The sequence below is a fragment of the Mustela nigripes genome, chromosome 12, assembly GCF_022355385.1.
Source record: "Mustela nigripes isolate SB6536 chromosome 12, MUSNIG.SB6536, whole genome shotgun sequence".
NCBI classification, from domain to species: Eukaryota; Metazoa; Chordata; class Mammalia; order Carnivora; family Mustelidae; genus Mustela; species Mustela nigripes.
Window position 1 is genome coordinate 101,371,886 of NC_081568.1, and position 6,467 is coordinate 101,378,352.

Sequence of the window (6,467 nt, forward strand, 5' to 3'; positions counted from 1 at the left end):
TTAAAACTCTTACTAAAGTTCCTTTGACCAGACTAGCTTGGAGAATTTCTTAGTAAAGCTGTTAAATTACAAGAAATGGCATTTAGCCGACAAAACAGGCATTGAAGGTATGACTAAGATACATGGATTGTCTAAAAAGTGTTCATGTTCTAGTTTTTTGAGCATCCACCTTGAATAAACAGGCACAATAGGGTCACTTTGGGGAATGGAGATAAAGCAACTAATAATGTGCTCAAGAAAGCTTACTATTTGGTTAAAGCTTTTACTCATGAGCTTAAAATTCTTTCCTTCACTTACGTTTGCTTCGTTAATCTCTCTGCATGTGTGTGCATGAGTATCTCCCCGTATCCAGCCCATCATTCTCTTAAATATCTCTGCTATTTTCACCTCTTTTCCTTACCACAAGCCTCCTGAAACCTTTAACTTATCTTGCTGGATTACTGCAGTGGTCTCTGACTGGTTTCCCCACTCCTCTGTCTTCTTTAATCCTTAATCTGTATCATAGTCAGATGAATTTCTTCAAAACTCTGATCTGTTGTGGCCAACCCCATTGAGAACCACCCAGTGGTTATTTATTTATTAATTATTCTCTTGGAATAAACACTAAACCCTTTTATAGGACCTCATAAGCTCTGCCTAGTCCCATCCTTACAGCCTGTACTCCAGGTTCATATCGTGCCCTGCTCCCTAATTGTTTTATATTCCACCCACATTGACCCCTTTTCCATGTGCCTTCCTGTGCAGGACCTTTGCATGTACTACTCCCTGTTCCTGCTTATCTAATCAGTTACTATGGTCTTTAGATCTCAGCTCACTTTTTCAGGGAGTCCTTCTTTGACAGACCCATCTAGGTCAAAACCCCTTATTCTAGGGTACCATAACATCATATCGGTCACATACTTGAATGAAATACTTAATGCCCGGTATTGTATTATTATTATCATTTGTTTACTAATTAGGTTTACTTTGTTTTCTGTATGTTTTCCTTTTCCTGGAGATAAGAAGTAGAATGTGAATTAGATTGATGGTAGATGAGATTCTAGATGGTTTGGCTAGACTTTCAGCCTTAATCTTAGTCTCACTGATAAATTCTATATTGCATTTAGGTGGTTCCTGCCATCTATGTGACCCAATGGGTTATGAAGCTGGGAATCCTAGACAATTGAATGATACCACAGTGAACTAGAAGTTACCTAGAGAAGGACATAGAGTATTTTTCAGTGAATGAAGGAATGACTAAATGAAGGGAGGGGGAGGTCACCTGTATATTAAGGTGACTTATGGCTGAAATTATTGCTACTGGTTGGTAAAATTATGACTTCTGGACATATGGACTTGTTAATTAAGTCTCAATGCTAATATTAAATGACAGAATTATGAAAGGAATATTTTTAGGACCAAAAAAGAGAGCTAACTGCTTTATAAAGTTGCTCTTGACTCAGTGTTTCTCACAGTATAAAGGGTTTACACGGTATCATGAAGAACCAGTCATTGGGAGGCAGAGGATATTTGGCATATGTATTAGCTACCCATGACTATGTAACAAATTACTCTAAACTTAGCAGCTTAAAACAATGAACATTTATCTCACAAATTTTTGAGAGTCCAGAATCTGGTCATCATTGAGCTCGGTCCTCTGGCATTCAGTCTCTCATAAAGCCATAGTCATCACAAGGCTCAAGCAGGGCAGATCTGCTTCCAAGCTCAGTCTTGATGTTGGCAGGATTCAGTTCCTGATGGACGTTTGGACTGAGGATCCCAGTTCCTTGCTGCTATTAGCCATAGGCCTCCCTCAGTTCCTTGACAGATGGGCCTCTCTGTGGGGGTAGCTCACAATATGGCTGCTGGTTTCCTTCAATGAGCAAGCAAGAAGGTGAGTAAGATGGAAGCCAGAGCCCTTTTGTAATCTATTCTTGGAAGTAGAGTCCCATAATTTGCCATATTCTATTGATTAGAATCTAGTTACTAAATCCAGCTTGTGTTCAAGGGGAGAAAAGTACAGAAGGGCATGAATTCTGGGAGGCAAGAATCCTTAGGGGCCACCTTCCAAGCAGCCTTCTATAGGGTATATGCATATTCTTTTGCTGTTGACCCCAGAAAATGTACTAAGCAGGGAAAATACTTTGTTACTATCAGAAACCAAATCAGGAATTGGATGTTGTCTTGGTCTACATGGTTATGGTACTAAAGTTATTTATTCCTTGTTATTTTTGAATTGGGAACTATTTTGGACTAAGCTTTTTGTTCTTCATGCCATTTTAAGTAATACCAAGTGGATTTTTACATTTTTTCAAGTGGACCCTAAGAGCTGTTTTGATAGTTTCTTTGCTGTGGGTATTTTGCTGAAACGGGACTGTTTAGACACGTCTGCTTCTCATACAGACTTTGCTTTTGTCTTATTTTTTAAAGATTTTATTTATTTATTTGACAGAGAGAGACAGGGTGAGAGAGGGAACACAAGCAGAGGGAGTGGGAGAGGGAGAAGCAGGCTTCCCGCTGAGCAGGGAGCCCAACTTGGGGCTTGATCTCAGGACCCTGGGATCATGACCAGAGCTGAAGGCAGACACTTAATGACTGAGGCACCCAGGTACCCCTCATACAGACTTTGAAAGTTTCTCTCTGATGACAGAAATCCTACCATTTAAATTAAAGGAGTTAATTTTCAAAAAAAGGAATTAGATTTGAATAATGAAAATGAATCTATTTTAAGAACTTCGTTTCTTTAGTTTTTTAGGATAACTGTGCAAAAAAATCTTTGGGATTTTTGTCTTTGGGAAAACTCTGAGTTGAGGAGGGAAATCAAATTGGAGCCATTATGAAGGTTAAGGAATGGGAGAGGTTGTCTTGGCAAGAAAAGGACAGGGAATTTGCAAATTACACTTGAGCAAATAGTTATGAATGGGGCTGCTGTTTCTTTCCCAGGGAAGTTCCTGAAGTATTATATTTCTTTTTTAAGGAGAGAGAAAATGCTGCAAATCCTCTGGTGTGCTTACTTTTTCTCTCCTATCCCTGAAAATAAACAAAGCAAAAAATCCTTCCCTTGGTGATGGACTTGTTTAGAAATATTATCTTCAAAGAACTCTTTATGTGAGCCAAGCTGTTCTTTGTATTAGTGAGTCTGTGACAGTTTCATATGTGTCCTGGAAGTGAAACAAAACACGGGTGAGATTCCTTTTGTGTCCATGCTCACAACTCAGCAAACCAAAAAGACACCTCATTGATTAGATCAGGTCTCAAGCTCTGGCCTTACCTAGTAGGGAGGTAGAGAATTAGATTTGAAAGGAGAAATGCTTCTAGGTTGAAGCAAGTGAGAGCCGTGAATATGGGTTTACAAACACTGAATATTTGTGACTACTTTAAGAAAATCAATCTTTTAACTGGGAAATGCTTTAGAGAATCTATTAGATTTGCTTGGACCTCACTGTTTTGGTTTTTTGGTCCCTCCCTCCCCGAAGTATGCTGCCTATGGCTATGCTCATTAGTGACACAGAGAGAAACTGGGAATTTGGAAGAAAATAGCTTTCTTGGTCATCGACCCATTAAGTGACATGTAGAGGCTCTATAAAAAAAGGTTAAGGAAATACTAGGGAATTCTTAATAGCATTTTCAAAATTTAAATAACTTTTCTATTTCCATGGCATTTCCCCCTTCCTCCTTGTTCTCTCACTGGTTCTGATGTCACCTTGGCCGTCCAAGAGAACAATATGAAGTGCAGGGTTGCTCCATGCAGTGGCTGGTAGGCCGGTGCGACAGGGGTACTGCTGAGTTGGGAGCAGGGGCTCTTCTCAGGGTCTGGCTCCTGTGTGAGGGGAGGAAGGCTTGCTTCTGAGGAGTAGACTGTTTGGACCTGCTTTCCAATTCACTTGCTTTGGGAGCTACAGGCACAGAGATCCAGGCCCTTTTTGACAGCCCACGGGTTGTCCCCCTGAGGTACATATCAACAATAGGGAGATAGAGTCACCTCTGAGGAGAACAAGCCTTCAGAGTTAGCCATCAGGGAACAACCTCAGATAAGACTTGGTCTTAACAGGGTGTATCATGGTGCAAGAGGAGGCAGGGTACCAGACAGCCCAACCTGCCAGGGTGTGATGCTTGTGGCCTGGCCCTTGGGGCACTATTGGTGCTGAGGTCCAGCTGGGTGGTAATTGGGGAGTATGTTATGGAACTGGAGAAGAAGGGTCAGATACTAAGGATGTAAAGGGAGAAGCTGCAGGGTTTGGCTAGGGACTAGATGTGAGGGACAGAGGACTCTGGGAAGTCCACTGCTTTGGGACAAATTCAAGGTTCACCTCCCTGACTCAGCCACATATACTGTATGGTCTTTGTCGGGCGAGCCTGGGGTTGGAACACAGAGCTGAGAGACTTCTTCAGTTGCATTTATTTTGTGTCCCAGCCTTGGGTATCTATTGGGAAGATGCCAGTCAGGTGAGATCTGACAGATCGGAGCTTAACTTTTCAGAGTGCTGGTATTTTTAAAAAATAAATCATCAATACTAATCATCTCCAGCCAAAGAGATGCTGAGCAACTGATATTTGATCCCAAAGCTTATATTTGTTTCGGGCTCTTTGAAGTTGGAGAGCTGGGACAGGCTAGGAATTTTCCATGGTCTGAAACATACTTGACTGTAAAGGTTATCAGGTGAGTATCATTCACTCACCAAGCAGAGTGTCCAAAGCACTCAACTTACAAAGGGTTATCCCCATTTTATAGATGGAGGAAACAAGTCCCGGAAAAACTTAAGGAATTTTTCCAAGGTCACAGCAACCAGGCAATGTAAACGGTATTCCGACCAGGTCTGTCTGATTTCAAAGACTGTGCTTAAAAACTAACACACTGTCTTATTTCCTTATTTCTCAGTGTGTTTCGATCATGTCTTTATCATGAGATAAGAACTCTTTGATTTTGGTGGTCTTGGTTTTTAGGTTCTATATAGACTAGCTTTGTTGTAGGTCTTGATGAGCTTTTACTGCCTGAGCTTTAAGGAAATTAACACAGTACGACCATCCATTGTGGAGTTTTTTGTTTTTTGTTTTTTGTTTTTTAATTTTCTGTCTTGCTGTTTCCCTTTCTCTCTCTCTCTCTCTCTTATAAACTTTTTTTGTTACTTGCTTGCTTGCTTGTTTCTGTTTTGTTTTAAATAGTACTTTGACTAGTAGTTCTGGGAAGATTTTAGCTCATAGTCTCCCTCCCCTTCTCATCTCTTGTCTGTCTCTGTTCTAGTAGACTTCTTGAAGTTTTAGTAGGAATTTGTACTTTTCAGTGATGTAGACTTTCTTCTTCTCTCACCCAAGCTAGTTCTAGTGCATCTTTGTTCTTGGTTAGGTCTGGATTCTACATTCATTTCCTCAGGTTTTTGTTTTGTTTTGTTTTTGGTTCTGCCACTACTAAAACTGGCTTGAAAGAATGCTTTGCCTTCTTGTTGAAACATCAAAAGGTACAAATAGCAAACACTGCTGAGGTCTCTTCCTTCCTGTAGGCACCTCCCCACCAGATGCCGCCTCGTGCTGTGATGCTTATAATTCTTAAAACATTGTCTTTATTCAAGGCCTTAGGGGAACTCTCAGGAGGACTGGTGGTGGAAAACAGTTGGAGAAGGTTGCTGGAGAATGATTTTTTTCATATCTTCCATTTGTAGAATGGTGTTCTGTTGCTTTTTTTTTTTTTTTCGTCTGAAGACTTGTTACCCTCGAACAGAGTACAAATCTCCAGTATGTGTATGGGGACAGGGAGTCTCTGAGTTCTTCAACTCACTAATCCATGGTGGAGCTCCCAGCAGATGTGGGATCAGGATAAAGTCTCCTGGCTGTTGGATACCTGTTCTTTCGTCCCATGATTCCAACTCACATGGATTTTTAAAAGTATTGGTAGAAAGCTCAATGGTGAAAATAAACAAAAATAAAAATATTAAACTTGGGCTGTTTGGGAAGTTCAGTTGAAGTTTTCTTTTAGTTATATATTGAATTCATAGTCTTAGGAAGTCTGAGGAAGTAGGCCTTTTGCCTGCTTCTTTCATTTTTCTTAGATTTTGCTGAGAAGTTTGAGTCCAGTTAGGTGCTAGAACAGGAATTCAAGAATTCAGTTCTGGCCATTGCTGTACTCTCCTCATTTAGTCTTGCTTTGCTTAAATAGTCATTGATTTTCCTTCCTTTCAAATAATTTGCAGTACAGTTTTTCCTGCCTCAAAGACTTTACATGGCAAAAGTCGAGGCAGACACATCACATCACCTACCTCACATCAGTGAGAAGGTGACTTTGGAAAGTGATGCTCAAATTCAGTTGTCTCCTGCATCAGAATTGCAGGGTGCTAGCAAAGGAAACAGTTAACAAAATCAAAAGACAACTGACAGAATGGGAGAAGATATTTGCAAATGACATATCAGATAAAGGACTACTGTCCAAAATCTATAAAGAACTTAGCAAACTCAACACCCAAAGAACAAATAATCCAATCAAGAAATGGGCAGAG

The 6,467-nt window shown here is 40.4% G+C and overlaps 1 protein-coding gene across 1 annotated transcript in view; it reads left to right on the forward strand.

Annotated features, from left to right (window-relative positions):
• Positions 1–6,467, forward strand: part of IQGAP2 (IQ motif containing GTPase activating protein 2) — a 296,704-nt gene that overhangs the window by 57,182 nt on the left and 233,055 nt on the right. The gene's annotated exons all lie outside the window — the stretch shown is intronic.